This window comes from Saccopteryx leptura, chromosome 4 (genome assembly GCF_036850995.1).
Source record: "Saccopteryx leptura isolate mSacLep1 chromosome 4, mSacLep1_pri_phased_curated, whole genome shotgun sequence".
Lineage (NCBI taxonomy): Eukaryota > Metazoa > Chordata > Mammalia > Chiroptera > Emballonuridae > Saccopteryx > Saccopteryx leptura.
In genome coordinates, this window is record NC_089506.1 from 33,327,858 (window position 1) to 33,346,591 (window position 18,734).

General features: G+C 44.1%; 1 pseudogene; it reads right to left on the reverse strand.

Moving 5' to 3' along the window:
- Positions 1–2,179: 2,179 nt before the first annotated feature.
- On the reverse strand, positions 2,180–2,779 carry LOC136404079 (nascent polypeptide-associated complex subunit alpha pseudogene; annotated as a pseudogene).
- Between the last annotated feature and the right edge of the window lie 15,955 nt (positions 2,780–18,734).

The following is an 18,734-nucleotide window of genomic DNA, read 5'->3' on the forward strand; positions in this document are numbered from 1 at the left end:
GGTCAGGCCAACTGATACAGTTTTATATGCCAATGATATCTCAATTTAAAATAATGCAAGGGATAGAGGAACATGCTTAACGATCCAAGGAGTCAATTAGTCAAATCCATAAAAAAAGGAAAATCTATATCTATTCAAATGACCAGTTTTATTCAGTAAATATATACATAACCTGGGAAAAATGATGGAAATAGGAAACACTATAAATTTTAAAACAATTGAAGATATCTACCACTTAGATGCAATATATGAAACATTTGGATCTTGTTTCAAACAAATTAACTGTAAAAAATAATTTCAGGGACAATTGGGCAATATTGAACACAGATTAGGTTTTAGGAAATATTAAGAAATTGTTAGAGGGGAGGGAGGAAGATATATTCGGGGGAACACTTGTACCTATGTAAACACAACAAATTAAAATCAATAAAAAAAAGAAATTGTTAGTTTTGTTATAATGGTATTGCAATTACTTTTTTTTTCATCCCACAATAAGCCATAACTTTATTAATTATAGAAACAGTACAAATTTCAAACCAAGCTATAATAACTCTTTTGAAACACCAAAAAAGAGGTCCTCCTTTTAAGATGGTTACGTTGTTAATTCCATAATTGTCGGGAGCCGATCAACAACTGCTGGCTGACAAGGTCACAGCAGGAGAAGACCCACAACTGCTGGCTGACAAGGTCACAGCAGAAGAAAATCAAAAACTGCTGATTGACAAAGTCACAGCAGAGAAGACCAACGGCTGCTGGTTGACAAAGTCACCGCAGTGAAGACCAATGGCTGCGGGTTGACAAAGTCACCGCAAAGGAAAGGCACAACGATACTTCCCCCTTTGACTTTTTGAATTAATCTGGCCTTATATCCCCCCTTTTCTGGGTGTGTGCTATTATTTATGGCACAGGGATAATAGTACCATGCTTTCCCTGTAGATTTGTAGTAATTTCTTTGGAAATGGGACAGAAGGTGTAAGTTCCACAGAAAAGCCTGTAAGCCCCTTGAACTGGGCTCATAAATATAAGAGGCTGGCTATGATATCCCTCGTAAAGGGTTAAGTTTGTAGGAGAATTTCTTCTTAATCATGTTAGAAAGAATAGATTGTGACTTGTGAATGGGTAGGAGGCAGTGGCTGTGCACAAAGCACCTTTCGGCCTTCACTTAATTCATCATTTTTCCTCCCTAGCCTTTTCATGTGATAGAGTAGAGAAACTTTCCTTTCTTCTTGCTTACCTGACCTGCAGATAGTGGAACACTCTAAGAAGAATATAGTTAGAACTTAACTAGTGTGTGAATATAGTAAATAAATAAAATTTGACTAGACAATAGAATCTTAGGTAAGGTGTTATGGAATGGCCTGTTGCGTGGCCTGGGATGGGAATGCAGTCAGCAAGAAAAGGATGTTTTGCTAAGAGAATTGTTTTATGACTGAAGGCAGTTACTGGGCTTTCTCAGTGAGACATTCTCATGAGATTTATATACTTTCCCAAGGTTTTTCGTTCAGATAATAAAGAGGAATATGGAAGAATCCATAGAAGCAATAGCAATTAATGCCTTCTGATATTATGTTGCTACTAAGCTATTTTGCAGGTGCACTCTATATATCTTTAAGCAAAAGTTACTCTTGATGTTATGACAATTTCTTAATAAGCAAGCCTTTTGAAGTCTTGTGAGAAAAATTAGGACACTGCATGAACTCAAGGCCATTTGCCTGAGCAAGCGGTGGGCCTTTGCTAGTCCTTAATGATTTCGTCTGCTAATCTCTCTCTGTGCCCTTGACTCACAACAACAGTAAAGTAGAGTTATTAATTAGTACTAATCTTTTAGAAGTTTGTACCAATATTGTTATTGCTATTGTATAACTGTACTTTGAATAACTTACCACCTGATTTATAGTTTATAGATATGAATTAACTGTTATCTGGAAACATGTAACCATAGTGAAACAAAATACCATGTGATTGTAACTTAGTGTGTGTGCATAAAAAGAAAGCTAGACCAGCATTTGGCAGAGATGCCTGGCAGTAAATGCTAACTAGAGAATAAAGAGAAAGAAAAGAATTCGGCTCTCTCACTCGATTTTCGCCAATGCCGTCTCCTCCTGTGGGACGCCTGGATCCCCCCCCGGGGCTGGACCCCGGCACATAATAGCATTTACAATATCATTACTGTTGTTCTTCAGGGTTTGAACTGCCTTTGCTCTTGACACATTTGCTTGTGACATGACCAATTCTATATCCTTAACTTCCACACATGTTTCGTAAACCTCTTCCTCTTCACTCTACTCTTGTAGAGTTGGAGTCTGTGTGTTTTCTTGAATGTTTGAGACAGCTTCACCTTGAACTTTGAATTTCTCAGCAGCTGCTAGCTGTGCTTGCTGAGATAAATCCTCAATCTTGGCTTCTCCAAAAACTATGTAGGTATCTGAAGCTGGGCTCTTGTAGACATCTGGTTTTGTGATGACAAAGAGGATATTCTTAGATTTCCAGATAGTGACCCTAGTCACCCCTGTAACCTAAGACCTAGTTTGGACATAGCCTTCCGTGCCTTCTTTTCACTCCGGCTTTGTTTCACTTTACTGACTGATTCTTCATCAATTTCAGCTGCTGCCGCCAGCTGGACTTGCTGTGTGGTTGCCTGTGTGGAATCTTTTCTTCGAACTCTGATACTGATTCATCACTGTCAGATTCTGTTCAGATCCTGTCTCAGCCTGGGGCTGTGGCAACTCCTGCTCTGTAGCAGGGACGGTTTCTGTGGCTTCACTGGGCATTTTGTGCGAGGCACCTGCAATTACTTTTTTAGGGCTTTATCTGTAGAGACATGTTCTGATATATTTATGAGTGAAATTATATTATATCCAAATTTTGGATTTGCTTTAAAATAATCCAGCCTGACCTGTGGTGGCGCAGTGGATAAAGCGTCAACCTGGAAATGCTGAGGTTGCCGGTTCAAAACCCTGGGCTTGCCTGGTCAAGGCACATATGGGAGTTGATGCTTCCTGCTCCTCCCCCCTTCTCTCTCTCTCTCTCCCTCTCTATAATGAATAAATTAAAAAAAAAATAATCCAGCTTTTTTTTTTTTTTAAAAGAGGGGGGTAGGCAGTAGATGAGAGAAAAATGACCAGGAGTTGATAGTGCTGAAGTTGTGTGACAAGTGCATGTACATACGTTGTATTGTTTTCTCTTCTTTTGTGTATATTTAAAAAAAAGTAAAACACTTAAAAAAAAAAGGCTGAAAAAGAAATCTGGATTTCTATTTTCTTGGCTGTAATGAAGTAGCCTTCTTCCCCCTACCTTCCCCTCCAGGAGTGGTATCAGAGGCAGCAGGATAAAACAAGGCTTGAAAAAGACCCAGAGCCTGACCAGGTGATGGTGCAGTGGATAGTGTTGGACTGGGATGAGGAGGACCCAGGTTGGAAACCCTGAGATTGCTGGCTTGAGTGTGGGCTCATCCAGCTTGAGCGTGGGGTTGCTGGCTTGAGTGTGGAATCATAGACATTACCCCCATGGTCACTGGCTTGAGCCCAAGGTTGCGGGTTTGAGCAAGGGGTCACTTGCTCTGCTGTAGCCCCCCAGTCAAGGCACATATGAGAACGTAATCAATGAACAACTAAGGAGCCGCAATGAAGAACTGATGGTTCTTATCTCTTTCCCTTCTTCCCTATATGTCCCTCTCTCCGTCACTGTCACAGTCACAAGAAAAAAAACCCAAAACAAAACACACACACACACAAAAACCCCAGAGCCTCCTAATCTAACACCCAAAATGTCCCGGTTTTAATAAAAATATTACTTATCATACCAAGAACCAGGAAGATCTCAAACCGAGTGAAGACAAGACAATTAAAAGATGCCAAGCCTGACCAGGCAATGAGTGGCACAGTGGATAGAATGTCAGATTGGGATGCGAAGGACCAAGGTTCGAGACCCCGAGGTCGCTGGCTCGAGCAAGGGGTTACTCAGTCTGCTGTAGCCCCACGGTCAAGGAACATATGAGAAAGCAATCAGCCTGACCTGTGGTGGTGCAGTGGATCAAGTGTCGACCTGGAATGCTGAGCTTGCCAGTTCAAAAAAACCCCTGGGCTTGCCTGGTCAAGGCACATATGGGAGTTGATGCTTCCTGCTCCTCCCTCCCCCTTCTCTCTCATTCTCTCTCCTCTCTAAAAATTAATAAAAGTTAAAAAAAAATTAAAAAAAAAAAAGAGAAAGCAATCGGTGAACAACTAAGGTGTCGCAACGAAAAACTAATGATTGATACTTCTCATCTCTCTCCGTTCCTGTCTGTCTGTCCCTATCTATCCCTCTCTCTCTCTGTCTCTGTAAAAAAAAAAAAAAAAAAAAAAAAAAAAAAAAAAAAAAGATGCCAAGACTGAGATTACAGAGATGTTAAATTAAATGACAAAAGATTTAAAATTTTTTAAATTTTATTTAGACAATTAAATTTAACAAGGTGACATTGATCAATAAGAGTACATAGCTTTCACAAAAACATCTCTATAGCATTTAAATTGTTGATTATGTTGTGTGCCCACCACCCAAAGTCAAATCATTTCCCATCACTGTATATTTTCTCTCTTTACTCCCGTCCCCCAACTCACTCCTCGACATTCCCCTCCCTCTGATAACCACTTCACTTTTATATATGTCCATGATTGACAAAGGTTTTAAAACAACTATCATAAAAATGCTTCAGTGAATGATTAGGAGCACACTCAAAACACATGGAAAAAAAACCAAGAAGTCTCAACCATTCGTAGTAGAATGAGTTAATACGGAAATATAAGCTTCTCTGCTTATAAGTAGTAGTGGTACAAACCATGCTGTTAAAACTCGTGGAAGAAGAGAAAGAGAATGGGTGCAACTGGTCAGTGTGAAATTCGAGCTTAAATTAGATAACTGATTTACTTATATCAGGATATGGAGGCATTAAATGACAAAATAGAGAACATACGTTTAAAGTATGGACAGTTTAGAGCACCATCTCTAGTTGGTACAAAGACTCTAGTATCAAGATCAAGATTTTGAATAGATATTGAAGGCGTTAGGTGCTATTATTAGCAAGCCTCATCTTATAGCAGCACTGAGCACTAAAAATCAAAGAAAAACTAGATTTATTAAGGTACATGTTGTCAAGTAGGTATATAAAAGAAGTAGGGCCCTATAAGAATTAATAAAGATATAATGAGAACTTTATAATCTAGGTGAGTGGTAAATCAATTGTGGCTAAGTTCTATAGAGGGTAGGATCCATGCTCTTGTTTTTTTGTTTGTTTGTTTGTTTCTTTTTAAAATTAACTTGAGAGAGAGAGAGTAAAGGAAGAGAGAGAGGGAGGGAGAGAGAGAGAGAGAGAGAGAGAGAGAAATATCCATTTGTTGTTTCACTTCTTTATGCGTTTATTGGTTGCTTCTTGTATGTGACCTGACCTGGGATTGAATCTGCAACCTTGGTGTACAAGGATGGATGCTCCAACCAACTGAGCTACCTGGCAAGGGCCCAAGTTGTTTTCTGTGACCTTCCACAAAGATGTCAACCCATTCTCCTTGGTCATTGGTCATTATCTTCACTCCCTACAACATTTGATGCTGCTGCCCACAGTCCTTCCATGACCTCTGGCTTATAAAGCCAGTGTCACTTCTGCTGCTGGTCTCCTGTCACCCTTGCTGAGAGGTTCCTCCTTGTTCTCAGAACCTCTGCTAGTCCCTTCTAATGGTCTCCAGGAGGGCTGAGAGACACTGAGAACTGGACACCTCTAGTCACCATGTCCATGTGACTGCTGTGGGCTTGCTGACAATAGGCAGGTCATTCAGAATGTAAGCATAGATCTCTGTTCTCAGAGTCCCAAACATCTCTGAGGTTTTTATGTCTTATCAATCTCCTGAATTGTGGTTAGGATCAATAATAACTATTAATTAACATATGGACAGCAGAATGACAACTAGTATTACTTCATATGGAATTGTGCTGCTGTTTATAGCAATGCATGAGTCTACTTTGGTTTGTGGCTGAGTCAGATCATAGGACTGAGTTTAAGCGAGATAGTACTGACAGAAACCTGAAGTTTGTAACCCCAAGTGATAGACTGGTATTCAGGACATTAAAATAAGAATAAACAGTCCTGCCTGACCGGTGGTAGCGCAGTGGATAGAGCATAGGCCTGGGATGCTGAGGACTCTGGTTCAAAACCCCAAGGTCCCTGGCTTGAGCGTGGGATCATAAACATGACCCCTTGGTTGCTAGCTTGAGCCCAAAGGTCGCTATCTTGAGCCCAGTGTTCGCTGGCGTGAGCAAGGGGTCACTGGCTCGGCTGAAACTCCCTGGTCATGGCACAAATGAGAAGTGATCAATAAACAACTAAAGTGCCTCAACTATGAATTGATGCTTCTCATCTCTCTCCCTTCCTCACTGTCTGTCTGTCTCTTTCCTTCTAAAAACAAACAAACAAACAAACAAAGAGTCCTGCTCCCTTGGACACATAATATTTGAGTCTTTAGAATTACATGTGATATAGGATTTTGTTCATACTAAAAAAATTAGGATATATAGTAGATAGAAACTGGGCTGAACTCACATGATGTATTTTAATCATTGAGCATATCTGGCTTTATTACCAGTTTATCCCACGAGGGTATCTTAATCTGCTGTCAAGGCTTTATACTCTATTGTCTATATAAACTCCAGAACAGATGTCCTGTTATTTTGGGACTATTTCTGGGAATCAGGTTTTGGTTACATTGATGATATATAAACACTTTTCATAAAATGTATTTATTATTTTATTTGGGAGTTTTATCATGCTTTGAGGTCATTCAACCAAAACGTGGAAATCCAGGTTCACGCATTTGTCCCATCAGTGGGGTAATTTTATTTGAGTGGAATACTTACTTAAAAGCTTCAGAATCGCCTGACTAGGCGGTGGCGCAGTGGATAGAGCGTCGGACTGGGATGCAGAAGGCTTGAGCAAGGGGTTACTCAGTCTGCTGCAGGCCCACGGTCAAGGCACATATGAGAAAGCAATCAATGAACAACTAAGGTGTCGCAACGTGCAAAGAAAAACTGATGATTGATGCTTCTCATCTCTCTGTTCCTGTCTGTCTGTCCCTGCCTATATCTCTCTCTGATTCTCTCTCTGTCTCTGTAAAAAAAAAAAAAAAAAAAAGCTTCAGAATCTCCTCTGACACTATTTGGCACAAGGTTTAATTATTCTGATTAAGAGAAGAAGATAGTAAAACAGAGTTCATTCTGTTTTCTGTTTAGAAAATAAGGAGAATGTGTGCCTGACCAGGCGGTGGCACAGTGGATAGAGCGTCAAACTGGGATGCAGAGGATTCAGGTTCGAGACCCCGAGGTCGCCAGCTTGAGTGCAGACTCATCTGGTTTGAGCAAAAGCTCACCAGCTTGGACCCAAGGTCGCTGGCTTGAGCAAGGGGTTACTCGGTCTGCTGAAGGCCCACGGTCAAGGCACATATGAGAAAGCAATCAATGAACAACTCAGGTGTCTCAACGAAAAACTGATGATTTATGCTTCTTATCTCTCTCCGTTCCTGTCTGTCTGTCCCTATCTATCCCTCCCTCTGACTCTGTAAAACATAAATAAATAAATAAATAAAATCTTTAAAAAAAAAAAGAAAAGAAAATAAGGAGAATGTGTTCTTGGCAGTCCCAGGGTGGTGCTGTTTGGCATGACTGAAGAGGTAGTACCTGTAACACATATGATGCCACAAATTATGTTTTGAGCAAACAGGCCTGATTTAAGTGTACCAAGTTCCTTTTGCTTCTTTTAATCTTATTTACTGTATACCTTTGTTGCGTTAACAATGATTTAAAAAAATAATTTGTAATTAGTTTTATATATTAAATTGTCAGCTGTCAATGGATTATTCAGTCACATTGAGCTGCTCCCTGTAATTGGGCCAGGAATTAGAAGGCAGTATCCAATCATCAGACACCTGGAAAGCCCTAGCCAGAACGGGTTTTTAGGCACTTTGTTTAGAAATCACATTCTTGGCCCTGGCTGGTAGCTCAATGGATAGAGCACTGGCCCGGTGTATGGATGTCCTGGGTTAGGACACACAGGAGAAGCAATCATCTGCTTCTCCCCCTCCCTCCCCTTTCTCCTCTCTCTTCCCCTGCCACAGTCAGTGGCTTGATTAGTTTGAGTGTGGCCCCAGGCAATGAGGATGGCTCCTCTGAAGTGTATCATCCTTGGGCACTAAATATATTGATAGCTTGGTACTTGAGCATCAACCCCGATGGGGTTGCCAGGTGAATTCTGGTCAGGGCACATGAGGACATGAGGGAACTGGCCTTACTATCTCCCCTCCTCTCACCATAAATAAATAAATAAATAAATAAATAAATAAATAAATAAATAAAATTTTTTTTAAAGAAATCATATTCTTTATGACTCTATACAAGTTAGGACTACCTGTCTACTTTCCTCTCAGTCCTCCCAAAGAAATGAGAGCATTGTAATTGGATGACTCCATGGGTCTACAACTTCTTTTTTTTTTTTTTCTGCACCCCTCTGAAGCCGGAAACGGGGAGAGACAGTCAGACAGACTCCCGCATGCGCCCGACCGGGATCCACCCGGCACGCCCACCAGGGGGCGACGCTCTGCCCACCAGGGGGCGATGCTCTGCCCCTCCAGGGCGTTGCTCTGTCGCGACCAGAGCCACTCTAGAGCCTGGGGCAGAGGCTAAGGAGCCATCCCCAGCGCCTAGGCCATCTTTGCTCCAATGGAGCCTCGCTGCGGGAGAGGAAGAGAGAGACAGAGAGGAAGGAGAGGGGTAGGGGTAAAGAAGCAGATGGGCGCTTCTCCTATGTGCCCTGGCCAGGAATCGAACCCGGGACTTCCGCACGCCAGGCCGACGCTCTACCACTGAGCCAACCGGCCAGGGCCGGGTCTACAACTTCTGATCTGAGTAAAGTAACACAACAGGTTAAGACACTGCAGTATCACAGACTGATTATGTTCACAAAGGCTCAGTGACAGGTTGCCAGCCACCTGTCCAGCGCCAAGGGAGCCACCCTGCTCTGTGAGGGAGAAGCTTTGGGGAGAATGAGATTCACACAGGCAGGCAGGGAGTAGCTTGGGTTGTATCTGGACACCACTTGGCATGCATTTGACAGCAAAATAAAGGGAGAGTGAGACCCTGTCTCCAGGAACCCATGGTTTCATCTTGTGATTATAAGAAAGTCCAGGACTCTTAGGCTCAGGGAGGAAAAGTAATACTTACCTGGACAACGAGGGTGACATTACTTACCTCTGAAAGTATTGCTCCATCAAGTGGCAAAAGCCATTGGGAACACTGAGCTAGAAAACAAGTTTGCAGAAGGAATCATCAAAATCAAGAGAGATATTGTGTTTACTGCTAGCCTCTACTTGTAGTGAGCTTCAGGAACTTAGTTTTGTTTTTCTTTTCTTTTTTTTTTTTTGTATTTTTCTGAAGCTGGAAACGGGGAGGCAGTCAGACAGACTCCCGCATGCACCCGACTGGGATCCACCCAACTGGGATCCACCCGGCATGCCCACCAGGGGGTGATGCTCTGCCCATCTGGGGCATCGTTCTGTTGCAACCAGAGCCATTCTAGCGCCTGAGGCAGAGGCCATAGAGCCATCCTCAGTGCCTGGGCCAACTTTGCTCCAATGGAGCCTTGGCTGCGGGAGGGGAAGAGAGAGACAGATAGGAAGGGGGGGTGGAGAAGCAGATGGGCGCTTCTCCTGTGTGCCCTGGCCGGGAATCGAACCCGGGACTCCTGCACGCCAGGCTGACACTCTACCACTGAGCCAACCGGCCAGGGCTGATTTTGTTTTTCTTAAGATTTTATTTATTCATTTTTTTAGAGAGAGGAGAGAGAAAGAGAGAGAGAACGAGAAAGAAAGGGGGAGGAGCAGGAAACATCAACTTCCATATATGCCTTGACCAGACAAGCCCAGGGTTTTGAACCTGTGACCTCAGCATTCTAGGTCACTGTGCCACCACAGGTCAGACAGAATGTGGGGTTTCCAATTATTTGCCTTAGCTTTCAGATACAGAAGCCTTTGTCCAGTAAATGCCTGTAAAACATAAACATTTTGGAGAGCAATTTGGCAATAGCTATTACAAAATTTATGTCTTCATACTTTTGGAACTTGCAATTCCACTTTTAGAAATTTCTAGGAAACTCTTGACGTGTGTGCAAAGAGACACATAAGGGATATTTATTGCAGCATTGTTGTAATAGTCAAAGTTGGAACAACCATCAATGGAGTAATGGTTAAGAAGTAACACATGCATTCAATGGGATACGATATTGCTATGATACAGAGCCTGGCCAGGTGGTGGCGCAGTAAAGAGAGTGACATACTGGGACGTGGATAACCCAGGTTTGAATCCCCAAGGTCGCCAGCTTGAGTGCGGGCTCATCTGGTTTGAGCAAGGCTCGCCAGCTTGAGCCCAAGGTCGCTGGCTTGAGCAAGGAAGGGGCCACTCCATCTGCTGTAGCCCTCTGGTCAAGGCACATGTGAGAAAGCAATCAATGAACAACTAAGGTGCACAACTAAGGTGCCACAATGAAGAGTTGATGCTTCTCATCTCTCTCCCTTTCTATCTATCTGTCCCTCTCTCTGTCTCTCTCTGTCACACACACACACACACACACACACACACACATACACACACACACAACTGACACCAATATATATATATATTTTTTTTTTTAAGATTTTTTTTTTTTGTATTTTTCTGAAGCTGGAAACGGGGAGAGACAGTCAGACAGACTCCCGCATGCGCCCAACCGGGATCCACCCGGCACGCCCACCAGAGGCGATGCTCTGCCCACCAGGGGGCGATGCTCTGCCGCGACCAGAGCCACTCCAGCGCCTGGGGCAGAGGCCAAGGAGCCATCCCCAGCACCCGGGCCATCCTTGCTCCAATGGAGCCTTGGCTGCGGGAGGGGAAGAGAGAGACAGAGAGGAAGGAGGGGGGGGTGGAGAAGCAAATGGGCGCTTCTCCTATGTGCCCTGGCCGGGAATCGAACCCGGGTCCCCCGCACGCCAGGCCGACGCTCTACCGCTGAGCCAACCGGCCAGGGCCCTGACACCAATATATTTTTAAGACCTAGTATTAAGTTGAAAAATTGCAGAAGAGTTTATTTCTGTGAGTGGCCTTGTGGAAGTTTTCACTTTCCATATTATACATTTCTGTATTGTTGGTTTTTTCCCTCTGAAATATTTAAAAATGCATTTAAATAAGAAATGTGTATATAATAAAGAGTATATATGAGGATCGAATGAGATTTTACAAAGCCCCTAGCACAGATCAGGCATGGAGTGACTCTTTCTAAATCTTAGCTCTACAAGTATTGGTCAACAGCTAGGTGCCATGTATATGTTTGGCTTATTGCAGAAAACCACAGCACCTAAGCGAGGAGAGCCAGTAGAAAAGTCTCTTCTGCCCTCTGACTGTACTTACACAGCGTTTCCTGTTTAGGGAAGATGAGCTATTGATCCTATCTTTTGTCTTGCTGGTTATTTTTGCCAGACAACTGTTCAGTGAGTATCAAATGCTGGTGAACTAAGATGAAGGATGACTCCAGAAAGCATGACTTTTTAAATTTATTTTATTTTATTTATTTGTTGTGACAGAGAGAGAGACAGAGAGAAGGACAGATAGAGACAGACAGACAGGGAGGGAGGGAGATGAGAAGCATCAGTTCTTCATTGTGACACCTTAATTGTTCATTGATTGCTTTCTCATATGTGCCTTGACCAGGGGGCTACAGCAGAGCAAGTGACCCTTTGCTCAAGACAGCAACCTTGGGCTCAAGCCAGCGACAATGGGGTCATGTCTATGATTCCACGCTCAAGCCACTGACGCTGCACTCAAGCTGGTAAGCTCGCACTCAAGCTGGATGAGCCTGCACTCAAGTCAGTGACCTTGGGATTTCAAACCTGGGTTCTCTGTGTCCCAGTCTGATGCTCAATCCACTGCACAACCACCTAGTTAGGTCAGAAAGCATAATCTTTACCTTAGAGACCAACCTTATTGTTCCTTTCACAGAAAGCTTGGATCTTCACACCCACTTGCCAAATGTGATAGGACTCTAGTAGGAAAGGTCTGCCTCGTGTTAAAAAACTCAGATATCCCCTCCAAATAGGAATCATGAGATAAGTAAGGGAAGGAGAGAATTTTACAGTTACAAAGGACTGCTTTACTAGATCTATAAAGAGTTCTTTTAACAGAGACTCTCTGGTTCATTTGATAAAGGATTCACTTTATATAATTGGAACACTGCAAATAAAGCCAGATGTGCTCAACCTTTCAGAAACATCTATCACGCAGAACAGGAAATATTTCTATTAACTGAGACTATCTAAGATTAATGAGACTAATAAATGGCAAGACCTTTAATTGTTGCAGGAAAAACCTGATGACTCTTCTGAGTCCTAGTAAGACATCAGAACTCACTAAGTCCTGCTGTAAGGTTATGCATTCAAAAAATTCCTGGATGCCTGGCTCAGCGGTAGAGTGTCAGCCTGGCGTGCAGGAGTCCCGGGTTCAACTCCCGGCCAGGGCACACAGGAGAAGCGCCCATCTGCTTCTCCACCCCTCCCCTCTCCCTCCTCTCTGTCTCTCTCTTCCCCTCCCGCAGCTGAGGCTCCATTGGAGCAAAGATGGCCCAGGCGCTGAGGATGGCTCTGTGGCCTCTGCCTCAGGTGCTAGAATGGCTCTGGATGCAACAGAGTGAAGCCCCAGATGGGCAGAGCATCGCCCCCTGGTGGGCATGCCGGGTGGATCCTGGTCGGGCGCATGCGGGAGTCTGTCTGACTGCCTCCCCGTTTCCAGCTTCGAAAAACAAACAAACAAACAAACAAACAAACAAAATTCCTGGATGCCTAACCTGTGGTGGCACAGTGTAAAGTATTGACATGGAACACTGAGGTTGCCAGTTCAAAACCCTGGGCTTGCCTGGTCAAGGCACATATGGAGTTGATGCTTCCTGCTCCTCTCCCCTTCTACCTCTCTCCCTTTCTCTCTCTCCCCTCTCTGAAGTGAACAAATAAAGAAGAGGGAGCAGCAGGAAACATCAACTTCCATGTGTGCCTTGACCAGACAAGCCCAGGGTTTTGAATCTGTGACCTCAGCAGGTCAACTCTTTCACTGTGCCACCACAGGTCAGACAGTGCCCAGGCCAACTTTGCTCCAATGGAGCCTTGGCTGTGGGAGGGGAAGAGAGAGATAGAGAGGAAGGAGAGGGGGAAGGGTGGAGAAGCAGATGGGTGCTTCTCCTGTGTGCCCTGGCCGGGAATCAAACCCCGGATTTCCACACGGTGGGCCGACGCTCTACTGCTGAGCCAACCGGCCAGGGGACCATGAAAAAGTTTTAAACATTTATTTGATATTTTGTGGTTCTCAGGCTTTATAGTCAAGTTAGACAAACTTTCCATACTGCAAGATTATAAATATATTTTACTCAAATTTTCTCTTTGTAATTATGTATTTTCTCTTTTTAGGATTAATGATCCATTTAGCATTACTTTTTTTTTTTTTTTTTTTTTTTTTTTTTTTCATTTTTCTGAAGCTGGAAACAGGGAGAGACAGTCAGACAGACTCCCGCATGTGCCCGACCGGGATCCACCCGGCACGCCCACCATGGGGCAACGCTCTGCCCACCAGGGGGCGATGCTCTGCCCATCCTGGGCGTCGCCATGTTGCGACCAGAGCCACTCTAGAGCCTGAGGCAGAGGCCACAGAGCCATTCCCAGCGCCCGGGCCATCTTTGCTCCAATGGAGCCTTGGCTGCGGGAGGGGAAGAGAGAGACAGAGAGGAAAGCGCGGCGGAGGGGTGGAGAAGCGAATGGGCGCTTCTCCTGTGTGCCCTGGCCGGGAATCGAACCCGGGTCCTCCGCACGCTAGGCCGACGCTCTACCGCTGAGCCAACCGGCCAGGGCTTTTAGCATTACTTTTGAATGAGTAATGAGATAGGATTTCAGCACTGTCCCACTTCCCCAAAGGGCTAACTTTTTGTTAAAGCCATTTATTTAAAAATTCATCGTATTTCTCACTGCATTGAAATGCCACCTTTATCAGAAACTTCATTCTCATTTGTTTTGAATTTATGCCTGCATTCTAGTTTGTTTAATTCAGTTTTCTTTACTTCTTCATGAATAAGTATTATTTTAATTATTGTAGTTTTATACTATGTTTTAAGACCTGGAAGATGATACATGATCTCATATGAACCTCAAAATAATTCAGGAAGAAAAATATTTCTCCATCATTGCTAATAAGGACATGAAAAAGAGGTGAAGCAACTTATACCAGGCTGCAGAGATGTCAGTAGAATACTGGGACCAGCACCTACGTCTCCATCTCTTCACAGGTCAGGCAAAACCCAGCTTTTTTATAGTAGAATAACAACTATAAGAAATGACAGTAAAAATTAATAAAAAAATTTTTTATAAAGAGAAAAAAATTAAAAAAAAATTGACAGAATTAGAAAATCATCAAGGAATGCAGAAAAAAATAAATAAAAGTTTGATGAACTGGATATTTACACAATTGACCATAATTACAAAGGGAAAATAGTAATTTTATAAGTGGACATCACCTTAACCAAGTGATCAAAATTAATGGCACCAGCCCTGGCCAGTTTACTCAGTGGTAGAGCATCGGCCCAGTGTGTAGATGTCCCAGATTCCATTCCTGGTCAGCACACATGGGAGAAGAATCTGCTTCTTCACCCCTCCTCTTTCTCTCTTTCTTTCTCTCTTCCCCTCCCGCAGCCATGCTTGATTGGTTCGAGGAAATTGGCCTCAGGCACCGAGGATGACTCGGTGTCCTCTGCCTCAAATGCTAAAAATGGCTCCATTGCTGAGCACTGCCACAGGTGGGCAGAGCATCGCCCCCTAGTAGGCTTCCCAGGAGGATCCTGGTTGGAGTGCATGCAGCAGTCTGTCTCTCTGCCTCCCCTCCTCTCACTAAAAAAAGAAAGAAAGAAAGAAAGAAAAATATTAATGGCACCAGTAGTGGGGAAGAGAAAATGAACACTTGCCTCTTGCCTTCTGAGACAAGGCACTGAGAAAGATGCAACATCCCATCAGGCAAACCCATTGTGAGGTACATTCTACAAAATCAGTGGGCTGTGCTCTTTAAAAATGGCAAGGTTGGCCTGACCTGTGGTGGCACAGTGGATAAAGCGTCGACCTGGAAATGCTGAGGTTGCCGGTTCGAAACCCTGGGCTTGCCTGGTCAAGGCACATATGGGAGTTGATGCTTCCAGCTCCTCCCCTTCTCTCTCTCCTCTCTCTCTCTCCTCTCTAAAATGAATAAATTAAAAAAAAATTAAAAAAAAAATGGCAAGGTCACCTGACCAGGCGGTGGTGCAGTGGATAGAGCATCAGACTGGGATGCAGAAGGACCCAGGTTCAAGACCCCGAGGTCGCCAGCTTGAGCGCGGGCTCATCTGGCTTGAGCAAAAAGCTCACCAGCTTGGACCCAAGGTCGCTGGCTCGAGCAAGGGGTTACTTGGTCTGCTGAAGGCCCCCGGTCAAGGCACATATGAGAAAGCAATCAATGAACAACTAAGGTGTCGCAACGAAAAACTGATGATTGATGCTTCTCATCTCTCTCCGTTCCTGTCTGTCTCTCCCTATCTATCCCTCTCTCTGATTCTCTCTCTGTCCCTGTAAAAAAATAAAAAATAAAAATGGTAAGGTCAAGGAAGACAAAGAAAGGCTGAGGAGTTTTTCAGGTTAAAGGAGACGAAAGAGATAGGACAATTAAATGCAATGCTGTATGTGATCCCGGATTGGATCCTGTCCTGGGGAAAAATCACTATAAAGGATATTATTGGGACAGCTGACGGAATTTATGGATGGACTATGAGTCATAGTTTTGTGTCCGTGTTACACTTCCTGTGGTATGTAAAAGAAAGTCCTATTCTTAGCAAAAGCACACTGTGGTGATTAGTACAGGAGTAAGGAGTACAGTGTCTCTAATGTACTCTAAAATGGTTCAGAAAAGTAACATGTAGATGGATAGACAGCTAGAGATGAAAATGATAAATCAAAAAGGGTGCAATATAAACAATTGGTAAATCTGGGTTGAGGGTGTACAAAAGTTTCTTTTATTATTCTTGCAAGTTTTCTGTAGCTTTGAGATGATATCAAAATTTATATACTGCTCACAAAAATTAGGAGGTATTTTACTGCTTCGTATTCTTTTTTTTTTTTTTACAGAGACAGAGAGCGAGTCAGAGAGAAGGATAGATAGGGACAGACAGACAGGAACGGAGAGAGATGAGAAGCATCAATCTTCAGTTTTTTCTTGTGACACCTTAGTAGTTCATTGATTGCTTTCTCATATGTGCCTTGACCGCAGGCCTTCAGCAGACCAAGTAACCCCTTGCTCGAGCCAAAGATCTTGGGTCCTAGCTGGTGAGCATTGCTCAAACCAGATGAGCCCACGTTCAAGCTGGCGACCTCGGGGTCTCAAACCTGGGTCCTCCACATCCCAGTCCGACGCTCTATCCACTGCGCCACCGCCTCGTCAGGTGCTTCATATTCATTTTTGAAATATCCCCTAATTTTCATGAGCAGTAGATATGCTGGCATTGAAAGAGCTCCAGTGGATTATGCAGTGGTAAAGAGAAGGGGCAGAGCCATGTGTATATTATGTTGCTTTAAAGCAGAGGTCCCCAAACCACGGCCCCCTGAGGCCATCTATCCGGCCCCCTCCGCACTTCCGGAAGGGGCACCTCTTTCATTGGTGGTCAGTGAGAGGAGCATAGTTCCCATTGAAATACTGGTCATTCTGTTGATTTAAATTCACTTGTTCTTTATTTTAAATATTGTATTTGTTCCCGTTTTGTTTTTTTACTTTAAAATAAGATATGTGCAGTGTGCATAGGAATTTGTTCATAGTTTTTTTTTATAGTCCAGCCCTCCAATAGTCTGAGGGACAGTGAACTGGCCCCCTGTGAAAAAAGTTTGGGGACCCCTGTCTTAAAGCAATATCCTCCCTTTGCCTCTACAAAGTACACACAGGGAATGTTTGACAATGTTGGTTCTCAGGGGACAGACTAGGAATCAAGACAGAGAAAGACTTTTTTACTTTTCATTTTGTGCCATTCTTAACTGTTGGACTTTTTTCTCCCCTTGTTAGAAGATGTTCAATACATGTTAATTTACTTTCTTCTACCAATTAAAATTCAAACAACCCTGCAAGGGGTCCCACTCACTGACAGGGGCATGAGCTTGGAGACAGGGGCCCAGGAGGAAAAGGAGCCGAGTGTGGTACTCCCAGAAACAGCCCCCAACCCGAGGTGAGAAGGGGGGCGGCCCAGAGACCAAGACCACCTGGCAGCCTGCTGCAGAAAGGAGAAGTTGGGGCTGGCAGGTAGGTGGGACAGGCACCCCTGCCAAGGGGAAGTGCAGAGAGCAGCTTGGGCTCAGGCTGGATTTGGGTCTGACGGTTGAATTGCAACACAGCTCAGGCCTTCAAGTTCCCCATCTCCGCAGGCTGTGTGGCCTTTTCCTCCCCTCCTCCCTCTAGACTGCTTACCGGATTTTCTGTTTCCTCTTCTTTCCTCATTACTGCCAGGGCTTCTGAAGGCTCATGATTAGCAGTCTTTCCCATCACAGCTAGCTCGGCCCCACGTTATTCTAGAGAAGCTGCCCTAGCAGTCCCACCCTGGGCAATTGTTTGATCATCTCTGCCCTTTGACTGCTCAGCATGAAAAATCCAGTCCAGCCCAGCAGTCTGGCCACATTTAGCCATTCTCTAGAAATGATGGCTAAGAAGTTAAATTCAAATGAACCAAGCTTCAAAACTGTAGTGACTGTGGATCCGTGGTTTCCAGGAGCTGGGGTGGGGGAGAGCTGGTGGTCAGGAGGTAGGAACACGGGGCAAGGGGACACCAGGGACCCTTTTGGAGTGATAGACCCTATATGTGGTTGTAAAATAATTCATTAAATTGTACATTTAGAATTGGTAGATTTATTTTGCATAAGTTATACTTCTATAAATTTACCTGATTTTTTTTTTTTTTTTTGTATTTTTCTGAAGCTGGAAACGGGGAGAGACAGTCAGACAGACTCCCGCATGTGCCCGACCAGGATCCACCCGGCACGTCCACCAGGGGCGATGCTCTGCCCACCAGGGGGTGATGCTCTGCCCCTCCGGGGCGTTGCTGTGCCGCGACCAGAGCCACTCTAGCACCTGGGGCAGAGGCCAAGGAGCCATCCCCAGTGCCCAGGCCATCTTTGCTCCGATGGAGCCTTGGCTGCGGGATGGGAAGAGAGAGACAGAGAGGAAGGAGGGGGGGGGGGGGGTTGGAGAAGCAAATGGACGCTTCTTCTATGTGCCCTGGCCGGGAATCGAACCTGGGTCCCCCGCACGCCAGGCCGACACTCTACCGCTGAGCCAACCAGCCAGGGCCAATTTACCTGATTTTTAAAAAATGACCAAAACTACATAGAGACATTATCTATCATCTATCAGGTAAGTCATCTGACATCCTCTGGTAATAAAATAAGTAGGGATCTACAGGTTTTTCCCCCTTTGAAATCCCTCCATTTTGCCTTTTTTTTTCTTACTTGACCAGTATAAACTGACTCAGATTGGCAGTTAGTAGTAATAATAGAAATAGCAGAGAAGAAAAACAATGTTATCTAAGAACAAAAATGGTCTGTCAATTTTTCTGCCTTCTAAAGGGAGGCATAATTCATATCACACTCTTCTTATAGAGG